This window comes from Poeciliopsis prolifica, unplaced genomic scaffold (assembly GCF_027474105.1).
Source record: "Poeciliopsis prolifica strain line A6 unplaced genomic scaffold, Auburn_PproV2 SCAFFOLD002, whole genome shotgun sequence".
NCBI lineage: Eukaryota > Metazoa > Chordata > Actinopteri > Cyprinodontiformes > Poeciliidae > Poeciliopsis > Poeciliopsis prolifica.
The window spans coordinates 15,864,501-15,877,441 of NW_026562377.1; the positions used below are offsets into that span (position 1 = coordinate 15,864,501).

General features: G+C 39.3%; 1 pseudogene; it reads right to left on the bottom strand.

Annotated features, from left to right (window-relative positions):
• Positions 1-8,812: 8,812 nt before the first annotated feature.
• Positions 8,813-12,054, bottom strand: LOC129378609 (gastrula zinc finger protein XlCGF57.1-like; annotated as a pseudogene).
• Between the last annotated feature and the right edge of the window lie 887 nt (positions 12,055-12,941).

A 12,941-nucleotide genomic window follows, 5' to 3' on the forward strand; every position in this document is an offset into this window, starting at 1 on the left:
CATTCCCTCCAATCAGCACTCTGCTTTCACTCCATCCTGACTCTCTGACTATCAGCCTCTCAGCAAGTCTCTCCCCCCTATCAAACTGAACCCTCTCTGTGAGGAACGGCCAGGCTGCTCCACTCCACTTACCCTTTACTTTGCCTGATCTCCTTATTTGGGCTGCTGGGTTTTCACATACCAACAGGTCTGGCTTCCACTTATGACCTCCTGCAAGTTTTCCATCGGGCCCACATATCTGACCCTTACATGACAAACATGTGCTTGTTCAAATAACATGTAAACATAAAGAGAAAGATGAGTTGCAATCATATTCTTAACTTTGGACGTCACTTTTTATGAGTGTGGCCTTGAAGCAAGTACACAAAACTGTGTGGTGTGGAGAGCATTCGAAAGGACATTTAGACTGGTTTTGCACCAGTCTAATTTTGTTCTTATAATAAAACATGGTGGTGGCACCATCATGCTTTCCTTAAAGGTACAGTATTATGCATTTTCCAGACACAATCTATTGGGTATTTTACCTTCAGTTGTTATAAAAGTGTTGAATGCATCAACCTTGACTCAAAAGAAATTTTACTTTGTATCATTGATCTTGGGTCTCTGTCTCTTTAAGAAACTCCTGTTCTTTCTGAGACTCTGCCTCCAGCATGTCATCACAAGTGATAAAGTCCTCTGTGCACTTTGTATTAGAGTTTGACAAGTGAGTGATGAAACCAGAGAGAGGAAATATGGGAACAATTTACACAGTCAGTCACCAAAATACCAGGAAAGTATAGAGAAAAGCTTGTGGAAGATAATCCAACATGTTTGGCCCAAGTCAGGTGGCTTAAATTCATTTCTGCCAAATATTAAAGAAATATATGTGAAGTTCTTAATATGAGAAGGTAAAAACATGTTGGGATTCCTATGTGACTTAAAACAATGCTTTGCTCTGCTTTTTTCAGCAGGTGTTGTTTGTCTCCTGTGTCTCCTGCATGAATGTCACAGAGTTTGACTCAGCGAACATGAGTGATTTCTTGAGTATTTTGCCTCATTGTTGCAAGCGTGCTTCCTTCAGCTCCTTTCCAGCCACAGGAATGCAGCGGATGGAACCAGGCTGAAGAAGAACAGCATCCGATCAAAGGGAAATAGTTCTCTTTTTTTAATTATTTATTATGTATGATGAATAACAGATCATGTTGGTGGAAGAAGATGCAACCACAGAGGAAAACATCTGCCGAGCTGAACAAACTTTGCAGTCTTCCCAGAACCAAAACAGCAAATCCTCTTACTAAGGGTTCATCTGTGAACTCTTGCGCCTTTCGGGTGGAAACATGAAGCATGACTCAGGTCGGCTGTGAAGCATTCCTCTTCTGCACCTTTTTGCACCCTTGTAGACAGAAGCACATATTTTCAGTGTGACGTTAAGCTTCTGTACTGCCTGTGATGACGTTGTGCCCTCTACAACCAGCCCAACTTCCCCTCAGGCTTCACTAATCGGGCTGAGGCTCGGCTGTGAGGCTGAGGTCTGCATGTTTGAACATCTTTTTAAAACACATCGCTGTGACACAATCTGCTGCATGGTTACTGTTTCACAACTTCAGATGTCATCCCAGATGTACTGAATTAATATGTTGTAACAGACGGCTTGAGTCAAATGACTCCAGTACAGAAAGTGCAGAACGTTCAACGTGTTTTTCTCTTTTGTTTAATTAATCTTACTCATTTCTTCCATCTTAAATGACTTGTAGATTCGAATATATAGAAGTATTGTTTATGGCCAAGAGGAGGTTTCAGCTTCTGTTAACATTCATCCCAACAACAAAACATTGTTAAGATGTTATATTGAATCTGCTGCTGGACACGGGCTCAAGTAAATCATTTCATGGTTTTTGTTTACTTCACAACCGTATTTACTCACCATCAGTGTGGATTAGCTTCCTATGAGTAAAAAGTGAGGACATTCCTGAAATGTGTAAGCCTTAATGTAATGACAGAGGCAACCAGCTTCCAAATATGGCATTAAAAAACAGAAAGAACATTACTAATAATATTTACACATGAGAAGATGCTTTGAATGCTAATTGTGTTATTAATCCTTTTTCAGATAACATGAAAATAATAACTGTTAGTATTCAAATGTAAGCGGAACAAGAGTTGCTGGCTAATTTTCTTGAGTTCAATTAACATTTGAAGTTAAAACTGAGGCAAAAATCAGATGTAGTCATTTTCTAGATCCAAGTTTTAAAACTAGGTGGAATTAGCTTCATTAGCTACCCGCGTGGGATAAGCTAATTGTTGAGCTCAGTGATGCACTGACATTTAGCAAGACAAGCTAACAGCATCAATGTATTTTCTTGTAAAATGAACTTTAAAATTGGAGGAAGCAATTTAGACTCAATAAGAATAGAAGCATAAAACATACTTGTTTCCTGGCGTCAATCGATGTCAGTAATGCAAGTCATACTGGATGTTGAAATCAGGGTTGGGAGAATCCTGCAACTTCCATATTTAGCTCGTCAGCTTGAACATTAAACTTTGAAACTGCAAACAGATTGTAAGATGTCATATTTTAGTTCACAACTGAACTCCTTTATTCAGCAGTGTCCAACCTCGGTCCTCAAGGACTCACATGTTTTAGACGTGTTGCTGCTTTTACAAAACTGATTCAAGTGGATAAATTGTTTCCTAGGTAAGTCATTAAATTAACATATGTTTTATTCAGGTGTGTTGAGTCAAGGAGTCATCCACAGCTTGCAGGGAAGAGACCAGTGAGGATTGTCTGTCTAGACGACTGACTTTATTCTTTAAGAATGTTTTTTGTTGTTGTTCTTTCTTTTTTTTTCTTCTACAGACTTAAAATGGCAGTAGTTCAAAAATGAGCTTAAAAGTTTGATTCATGATAAATTTTCAAATCAGTTCATTATGAACTGATTTGAAAATAAAGGTAAGATAAAACCTTCTTAATATAATGAGATTAGGCTTTTATTCATAGTTTGGATTCACAACACATTGTGTCAAGATACTGATAGTAATCTGACAGGAAGAGGAGCTGCAGGGAGGCTTAATGTCGTGTCAAATCTAAAGACTTCTTTCCACAGAGACTCTCTCCAAACCGTTTAGAAAAAGATCCCAAGTTATGTTCCGGCCTGACCAAAGGGGTTTTGGGTGTGGCCTTTGGTCTCGTCATGTCCAGAACCCCTATGAATGAAGGTGATCACATGACCACTTCAGTATCCTTCCTGTCCTTCTGTGGAACGACCACCTTAATGTGGTTCAGGAGCTTGATTAGCCCTACGATGCTGGGGGCTTTTCTGTCCACAGTGTTGCCCTTTGGATGATCTCACTGATGGTAAAGCACAGTGGTTGGTAAACCTTAGCGAGATTAACCAGCCCTGGAGCCAGAGATAGTAGAGACTTTGCCAGTGGGAACCTGGAGGTTCACCATAATTTCCTGGAATTTGGCCTGACTCGGGTCAGAAACTATAGAAAGTCTCTTCGAGGAAGAAAGATCAAATCGGGCAGAGTATCAGCTGGGTGGCAAGCAGGGACCTCTATTTTAGCTTTTGGAGAATGGATTATTTCTTATCTTCTCTGTAAATCCATAACTTTTCACTAGATCACAAAACATGTGTTATTTGATACTGACAGCGCTCTCATTCAGGAAGGTGTCAGTTTAAAAGCACTGCATGGTTAGTGGAGTGTATTATTACCAAATTTGCTCCAGTATACCATAAAAAAGTTTTTAAAAGTCTCATAGCTTTCAATAGTAAACTGACTAAAACAAAAAGAAAGTGCTAAGTACACAGAAGTGCAATATAATAAAATCTAATTAACACCTGGTAGCTTGCTGTAGCTACAAATACAGGTCAAAGGAGACACAATCACATGGTTAAAGTGTGTGATAAAAGTAAATTTGTGACATGCTGATGACACACACTCAGCTTCAGGAACTCTGTCCTCTGCAGACCTTATAAGGAGATTATTCCTTGGAGTCGCTATCAGACAGACTGACTGACATGCTAACTGCTCACAGAGAGGATGTCGGGCAGATGAGACGTTCAGTCAACACAAATCATCCGCCGCTTTGGTCGAGCTGCAGTTATTATCACCGCTCTGCACTTCTTCCCTATTCACGACGGCTCTAATTTAGTTCCTGTCTCCTCCCAGTCCTCAGTCCTCAACAATGTTTTTCCTTTCTTTCCTGCTTCCTCCTCTCGCCCGCTGCCTTTACTTCAGGTCTCATGTTACACAGTTTTCCTGTTTGACCGTGTCCTCACCTCCTGTTAACCGTGTGTACTCACATAAAGAGTCATGCTCATACATCTGGCTGTAGCTGGATTTTGCCACTTCGGTCACAGTGTAGAACACGTATGTGTATGTAAATGTGTTTATGGAGAGGAGGGAGGGCAGGGGTGTGTGTGTGTGGGGGGGGGGGGGGGGGTTGAGGATGGGCTGGACTTCCAGCTCCAGAGTAAGAAAGAGGAAAACCCTCCCACAGGAAACCAGCGCTCCACTCCGCATGGCCTTTTAAGGTAAAAAACTCCCCAAAACATTTCTCTCTGGGGAATATATAGTCACGTTTAAAGCTACAGCAAGAACAGGGGAGGAAACCAGGCAGTTTCAAAAGATTTTATGAGAAGTTCGCAAATAATTTCACATATTCATTATCAGAGACTAAACTTGAATAGAGGAACTTATCCCGTTTCTAATTAACCCAGCAGTTTGGCTTTTTTCAGAGCTGTGTGGGTAGTTAAAACACATTTGCATAGCATTTCACTATCTCAGCATTTATGATTGAAATTAAACATCACTTCTGGCTCTGGCTGTATCTTTATGGCAGAGTCATTTGGACCGCTGCTGCTTACGCTGATGAGGCACTCATCTACTGTCTGAGTCACATTATGAGGAGTGTGGGAAACAGGCCTCATTGGTCTTTACCACATGGGAGAATGATCTACAGCTGGAATGCTCTGTGAACAGCGGAGGGCATCCACAAACTGCACCACTTAGTTAAGTGTGCTGTTTGGAAAATTACACGTTCACATACATTCCAGGTCTCTTGATATTTATGATGTCGCGTTTATGCTTAAAGGCAAAAAAAAGAAAAACACGGTGTAGGCTTGCTCTTGAGTTTAAACTCAAGTAATAACAGCTTTCAGGGAAACTGATGCTTTGTGGCTTGATATAGTTCTCTGCTCAAATGGAAATTCACTCACCTTGACATGCTGAACCCTTAAAGTTCCTGATCTAGAGCAGGATCTACTTTCAGATGAATTAAACAAATTGTTATTCAACCACTCGGGGAGCCCATAAAGTGAAACTTTAAGCCCAAAATAGTCAAGTCATCATGAAGTGTGGAAAATGAAAAGCATGGGACATGTATATCATGGCAAAAAGTCACATACAGTATAAGAAAGTGAGCAAACAGCATGCATACTTTAAATACATGACAGAACGTAGCGTTTTGCTAAGTGTGGTTTCTTTCCATTTGGACCCACACAAAATGTATTTTTAGCTGCTCCAACATACAGTATCTTTATAGCAGAGTCATTTGCCATTCTCCCAACTGGACTGAATATGTTGTGTGAAAAGCCCATCAGAAGAAGGTTTGGTTGTATTTTGTTTCATACTTATCGTTGCTGGAAAATGTTTGGATGACCCATAGGACCTGTTTTATCTAACATTTAAAACAGCTGTATCTCTAGATGTGCTTTATCATGATGTGTGGAATCTGTGAGCATTTAAAGTTTGTCACGTCCAGCAGATTTCTGCTGCTCTATGTTGAAATGGGAAAAATCAACGGACGTAGCTCTCAGAGTCGTAGTAACATGGCGCAGCCCGGTTGTTGTTCTAAATCATTATCTTTGTCATCAAAATCGCTGGGGATGTGCATGTGTGCCCACCTTGGAGCTGTCTCAACACGCCTGCCGTTATCTTCACCCAACATTTGCCTGTTTGACATTGTTTACAGTAGTTCTGTAAATAATGACCTGCAGATGAACAGCTGTCTTTTCACAGTCAGACTTTATCTCCTCATTAGGCTCCCTCTCAGAAAGATGGGCTGACAGCAAGGGAGGAACGAAGACCTGAGTTTGGCCTGATAAGACTGATCTAATGTGGTTCTTATAACTTCTTCAAATCATAAGTTTAAGCAATTAATAGTTACTCATCCTGCACCTTGCAAAACCATCATAATCCCTTGACTGAAATCACAAACTTGTATTTTGTTTTTTTGGAACTTTATGTAATAAAGTTGTGAAATGGAAGAAATGCATAAAGAATACCGTTGGCTGCAAATACAGTTGTGAAATGTGACAGCTCCGTCTCGAAGGCGGCGCTCGCTCCACCCAGGACCAATCAAATGATTTCTCAAACACGCATAAAAGAATCAAAACAACACTCGAGGTATGTTTTTATGAGGGATAAAGCATTGACGCATAACGTAAAGCTAAAATATGTGTTTTTTTTAGTTTTGCTGTAAAAGAAATTTGTGTCCACAGCTGTACATTACTTTGTGTGGTCATAGAATACCAATCAATACATCAAAATATACGAAGCATAATTGTTCGGGATATATATACATATGGGGTTTTGTCTTATCGTAAAGTCCTGCACTTTCTAACAAACAATTCAATCTGGCACCTGAAAAGGCAGATTACTTTACCTCTGTCGGCCTTCTCCTGGGGGAAATATTTAGCTGTTTAGCATCAGAATACTCCAGATTCTTAGTCGGCTGCCAACTCGGTGCTGAATTACCGAGTCTGCTGGAAAAGAAGCTGAAGAGAGTGGTGAAAGAGAGCAGAAGAAACTGTAACGATGTGGGCTGTAAAACCAAAACAATTAGCTATAATGAGCTATAAAGCTCTATAGTGCTGAGGAAAGCCACAGAGTTTGTATATAATTAATCTCTTCTGCTTTGACAGCTCCTGTCTGTCATTAAGAGGTCTAAAACAGTTAGTTGCCTGCTTTTCTTGTGTGTTTGTAAGTGATATTAGGCTTGACCTCTTGGAAGTACTCAGAGCCGAAGCTGTTCCCATTTAAACAAAGCTGTATTAGAGAGGTTATCTCAGGGCCAGCCTTCAAGATCCTGAGCAGCAAGAATGCATGACGTGAGCCCAGCGGCAGCAGTATCATTCTGCTGATACGCCGCTGATGACTGCCAGCAACTGCCCTGTGAAGTGAATCATGAAGTGCTGCCACTGCCATCAAATCATGTGGGGGGTGAAAGGTCGTACTATGATAGATCGACTCCCTTCCTGGATTAGAAATGAAAGCCAAATTGTAGAAAAGGTGGTGTATGAGAAAATCCCCTGCAGCCAAATGACACTGAGCAGCTGTTAAAGATTGACTTCTTGAGGCAAGCTTTTTTGATCCACACAGAAGTCTTTGCTGCACGATTCAGCAGCTCACTGAATCACTTTTCTAAATTCTCTAAATTTTCTCTTCCCAGCCCCCTCTTGTTTAATCTCCCCAGGCTGCTAATCTTCATGCTGAAGATTAGCTTGCAGAAGATGACTATCCTTCCCCTCCAGCCACTGCGAGGGCCGAGTTTGCATCTGCTGGCAGTGCGGTCCTCCCACTTTGTTTCAACCTGGGCTTTAATCCACCCAGCCAGGCCTCAGAAAGTCCTCCCAGCTGCTTACCCAGGGAGGGCGTGAACTTCCCAGTGACATCTGGACAGAATAACAGCTCATTAAATAACTTAATGATTGTTCTGCTCCTGTTCAGTAGATTTGTTCCCACAACATTTATATTGTCACTGCTTTGCAATCCATAGTTAGTGTAAAAATCTATCTGTGTAGCTGTGCGTCTACTTCCATACTCATGCACTTTTTGACATATGGTTTCATTTAGGTACTAATACAAGAGTCATTCTTCCATGCAAACAAAGAACATACATCTATTTATTTGTTGAATGGGCAACTTTTCAAATTTGTTCAGATTTCTTTAGATTTTAACCATGACCATAACCTCCACTCTTTTGCTGCAGCAGAATGACTTGCACTGCAAGATTTCACTTTTGGCATTCCACACCCATTCCCCCTGCGTCCCTGCTAGGAAATAATTTTGCTTTCTACTTGTGGGGGTGTCACTTTAACATTGTGCTGCTTGGATGGCAAGTACAGTGACTATATGTGAGCAGCTCCCTCTTCTGGATTACCAGGATATTGCACTGATTTTACACCAATTTGTTTTTCTTGTACAGAATAAACATTTCCTCTTTCAAAATTGTTACTATACTTTCAAATCGCCCACATTCTTATGTTGAACTCCAATTTATATAACAATATAAAAAGAGTGGTGCGCATGTTTTCAACCATCTTGTTTTACAGTACAGCTGCAATTTCTTTAATAGTTGATTCAACCAGCTTCAAAAAATCTAGACTTAAAAACTTCCTCGGTCTTCTTTGTTAAACAGCTCAAAGTCAGCCAGATTTCATACACAGTTTTGTAAACATTGCTTTTATAATATTTCAAATTCTCAATAGGATTTAGTAAATCTATACTAGCACATGTAAATAATTTCAATATTTTAAGGCCTGGATTTGAAGGCCTTTGCTCTAGTTTACTGTTTTGATATTTTTTTAGAATTGGTAAAATGTTTAAAATGGTAAACTAACCCTAACCTTATTAAAACTCCCTGGACCCCAAAGCGCTATATACTATATTCAGTCATTCATTCACGCACACATTCAGTTTGTCATGCAAGTATCAGCCAATCACTGACCTCTGAATTTCCCTGATTTAGATGTTTGAATAATCTGACCACACCATTTTTTAGAATACTCTGATGCATATTAAAACCGTGAAAGTAAAATACAGCACATAGACATTTTACTTTATTGAACAAAAAACATCCACAGCAGGCAGGCTTACCATCTTATCAAAGTTTATACCCGATATTGTATCCCTTTTCAACAATTACGAAAATTCAGTATATTCAATAAATCTGGCAAAAGAAAAAAAAAAGATGACCTAAACATCCAAATTCTAAAAATTTACTCACAAACTAAAAATGCTTCAGCCTTACAATAAAGTATCCTATAACTATAGGTCATCTAGGGTCAGTGTCCTGCAAGGACATGTATGTCATGGCAAAACAAATTCACTGAACATCAATGAAACCCTAAGTGGCAGAGAAATGAACAAATAATTAAAGATTATATTTTAACACCATATAAATATCTGTCAACCGACTCTAAACCAGAGTTTTGATTCAGTTTCCACCCAGTGTCTTTTTTTCTGAACATTTTCAACCAAACGTCACAACTGAAATGTTTCTTTCCAGAGTCGATTGTCACGTGTGACTTCAAATCATGTTTGCGACTAAGCATTTACAAAACAGCATCACAGATGAAAGATTTCTCTCATGTGTGGATTCTCATGTGTGAGGTCAAATTACTTCTCTGACTAAACATTTTCGAACAAACATCGCAGCTGAAAGGTTTCTCTCTAGAGTGGATTCTAGTGTGTGAGAGCAAATTATGTTTGTGGCTAAACACTTTCGAACAAACATCGCAGCTGAAGGGTTTCTCTCCAGTGTGGACTCTCATGTGTGAGATCAAATTATTTTTCTTACTGAACATTTTCGAACAAAAATCGCAGCTGTAAAGCTTAACTCCGTTGTGGATTCTCATGTGTAAGGTCAAATTATTTTTCTGAGTAAACGTTTTCAAACAGACATCACATCTGAATGGTTTCTCTCCAGTGTGGATCGTCATGTGTGAGGTCAAATAATGTTTGTGACTGAACACTTTCGAACAAACGTCGCAGCTGAATGGTTTCTCTCCAGTGTGGATTCTCATATGAGAGGTCAAATTATATTTTTGACTGAACATTTTCGAACAAACATCACAGCTAAAAGGTTTCTCCCCATTGTGGATTCTCATGTGTGATGTCAAAGTGTTTTTCCTACTAAACATTTTCGAACAAACTTCACAGCTGAAAGGTTTCTCTCCAGTGTGGATTCTCATGTGTGAGATCAAATTATTTTTCTTGCTAAACATTTTCGAACAAACGTCACAGCTTAGTGGTTTCTCTCCGGCGTGGATTCTCATGTGTAAGGTCAAATGATTTTTGAGACTAAACACTTTCGAACAAACTTCACAGCTGAAAGGTTTCTCTCCGGTGTGTATTCTCATGTGTAAGGTCAAATGATGTTTGTGACTGAACATTTTCGAGCAAACATCACAGCGAAAAGGTTTCTCTCCATTGTGGATTCTCATGTGTAAGGTCAAATTATTCTTCTTACTAAACATTTTTGAACAAACGTCGCAGCTGAAAGGTTTCTCTCCAGTGTGGATTCTCATGTGTGAGTGTAAATTTCTTTTGTAGCCAAACGTGTGTCCACATAACTTACAACAGAACTGTTTTGGTTCTGATTTGGTTCGCTTGTGTCTTTTTGAGTTCAGATTTCTATTACATGCTTTACTATTGTGACCAGATCTAAACGTCATTTCTACCTGACCTTTCCTCATCATGTCTGTGTTTTTATTTGCTTTAAAAGATTTCATTTTATCCACAGAGATTGAAGAACCTCTAGTTGAAGGGATACCCTCCCAGTCATTTCTTCTGTCTTTAGCTTTTGGCCTAGAATCTGGCAAGTGCTTCAGTTCTTCAAAGCTTTGATGGTTTACACCATCATCATCATTATCATCATCACCACCCTGGTTCTCAGTGACTTCAGTCTCTGAGGAGTTGGCATAATCTGCACGACCTTGATTTCTAGAGGATTCTGCAGCTCCACAGTGGTCTTCTGGAAATTTTCCATCTATCATTTGGTGTCGATGAAGGGGTGAAAAAAGAAAAGACTCTTCATCTTTTTCACTCAGAGCTGGCACGAGAGGCTTTGGACCCTCCTGGTCAAAACTCAAGCTGTGTTCTTCAGGAGCCTCTTCTTTCACCACCAACATCTGCTGAACATCTGCAGGACCATTGGAAATCATTGAGTTCATCATAAACCACTGCATTCAGTCACATTCTTGTCTTAATATAGTCTTAATTTCTGTGGGAGATTTAAAGGTTTCTTCATCTGATTCTTCTGAAAAAATGTTTTAAATATAATTTACTGGCAGAGATGATGTAAAGCTGCTCCCTAAAAGTAGAATAGTTGCATGAAGTAATAATCATGTAATTCACACCTATAAAAACCATGAAGGGGAAAACAGCAAGTTAATAATCCATATATATGATGTAAATAACATTTTAAAAACTTTAAAAACTGCCACTATTCAGTCATTTTTTTAACATTGCTAAAAAAAAAACACACACACAATTTTAATAATTATTTATTGTATTAATCCTATAAATAGCTCCATGAACCAGTGGTGGAGACAGAACTGGTTCTTTTGATGACTCCAATGATCCAAAGTCTCTGATCCGCAAATTCTTGCTGAAAGAATTTCAGAGGTGTCGGGGGTCTTCTGTGTATGAGCAGCTCCACCACATCTAACAAAACACTAAATAAAAAAAATTCCATAAAGCAACTATTCTGAACATTTTGCTCAACTTCCTCCTCAAAGTTGCAATAAGTAGCTCTTACAGAAAATATTTTTTACATATCTGTTGAAGCTGTGACAATAGATATGGCGTCACATATCTGCTGTTACAGATATGTGTTTACTTCTCTCAGCCAATCAGAGCCAGGAGGCGGGGCTTAGGGCTGTCAGTCACAATCTTGTCTGGCGTTGCTCGTTCTGAGACGCCAGGTGAAGCGCCAGTGTAGCTTTTATTCGTCTCCTCATTCTGGACCCTCGCTGCAGGCTGGAGTAACCAGTTCCAGTTTGTTTACGTCTGACTGGCGCCAGCCTTGTGTGATTATGGTTATGTAAGCAGCAGCAATGGGCGTGTAAGCAGATAAAAGAGTTAAAGGAAAGACACGGAATCCATAACATTCCCTCTAATGGGGTCGTCTATCTAAGTATCTCCAGAAAGCTGTTACTGAGACAAAAACGTACAAACCTAATCTGTACGGAGGAACTTTGGGGTTGAAATCTGCCTCCAGTGTTTCCCCCCGCTGGTTCATTTCTCACGGTTGACAGAAGGACTCGTTGTTGTCGTCTGAGTCGTCGTCTTCTTTTTTTCATGGTGGCTAGCAAACAACTTTTTGGTGCACTACCGCCATCTACCAGATTGGAGTATGCATCAGATGCTTTTACTACTGCAATCTTCTCAAAAGTTGTAAAATGTTGCATTTGATGGAGTAAATACAAAAATGTTTTATAATTGTAACATCACCAGAGATTTGACTGAATGAAAGTTTGTTTTGGGGGTGTGGTAGATTTGATCATGATTAAATAATTACTTACTTCAAAAATGTAAAATAAATAAATAAATAACATAAAAAAAATAATCTGTATACGAAAAACTATATTTAAAATTAAATTGACTCATTTTACAAATAGTTAATAAAAAGTAATCATTGCTGACCTCAGCAACTAAAACTTCAGAGATAAATACACAACCTGAATCAAGTGTTTTGTTGTTGTTGCGTTCTTAGCCTCCTCTCCCTCTAGGGGGCAGCATTGCATCATAATCTTATTTCCAAACCTGGTGTGCTAAAAAAAAAAATAATAATAATTATGCTGTGAAAATATTTCATCTTTACATTTTCCAAACCTAAAGACATAAAAGAGTTTTTTTTTCTAAGATTTTCCAGTTTCGTAAGGTCAGCATTGAGTTGTTGTAACTTTGAAATACCTTACCAAGTTATATAGTATCTATCTGACAATTATGTAAAATACCACATTATGGCTGTCACGCTCCTCACTGTCAGAGTCCATGCAAAGAAATCAGATGAAGTGCAGGCAGAGACGGATGGCAGATCTATGTCAAAGCCTCGGCTATAATGTGCTCATTATGAACGTGCCACAGGGTGGGTATTGTGCTGTGCCCACATACAAAGGAGGGAAAGGCTTGACCTTGTGTAAAGTAGGTCAGGTCTGTGAAGGGGTTAA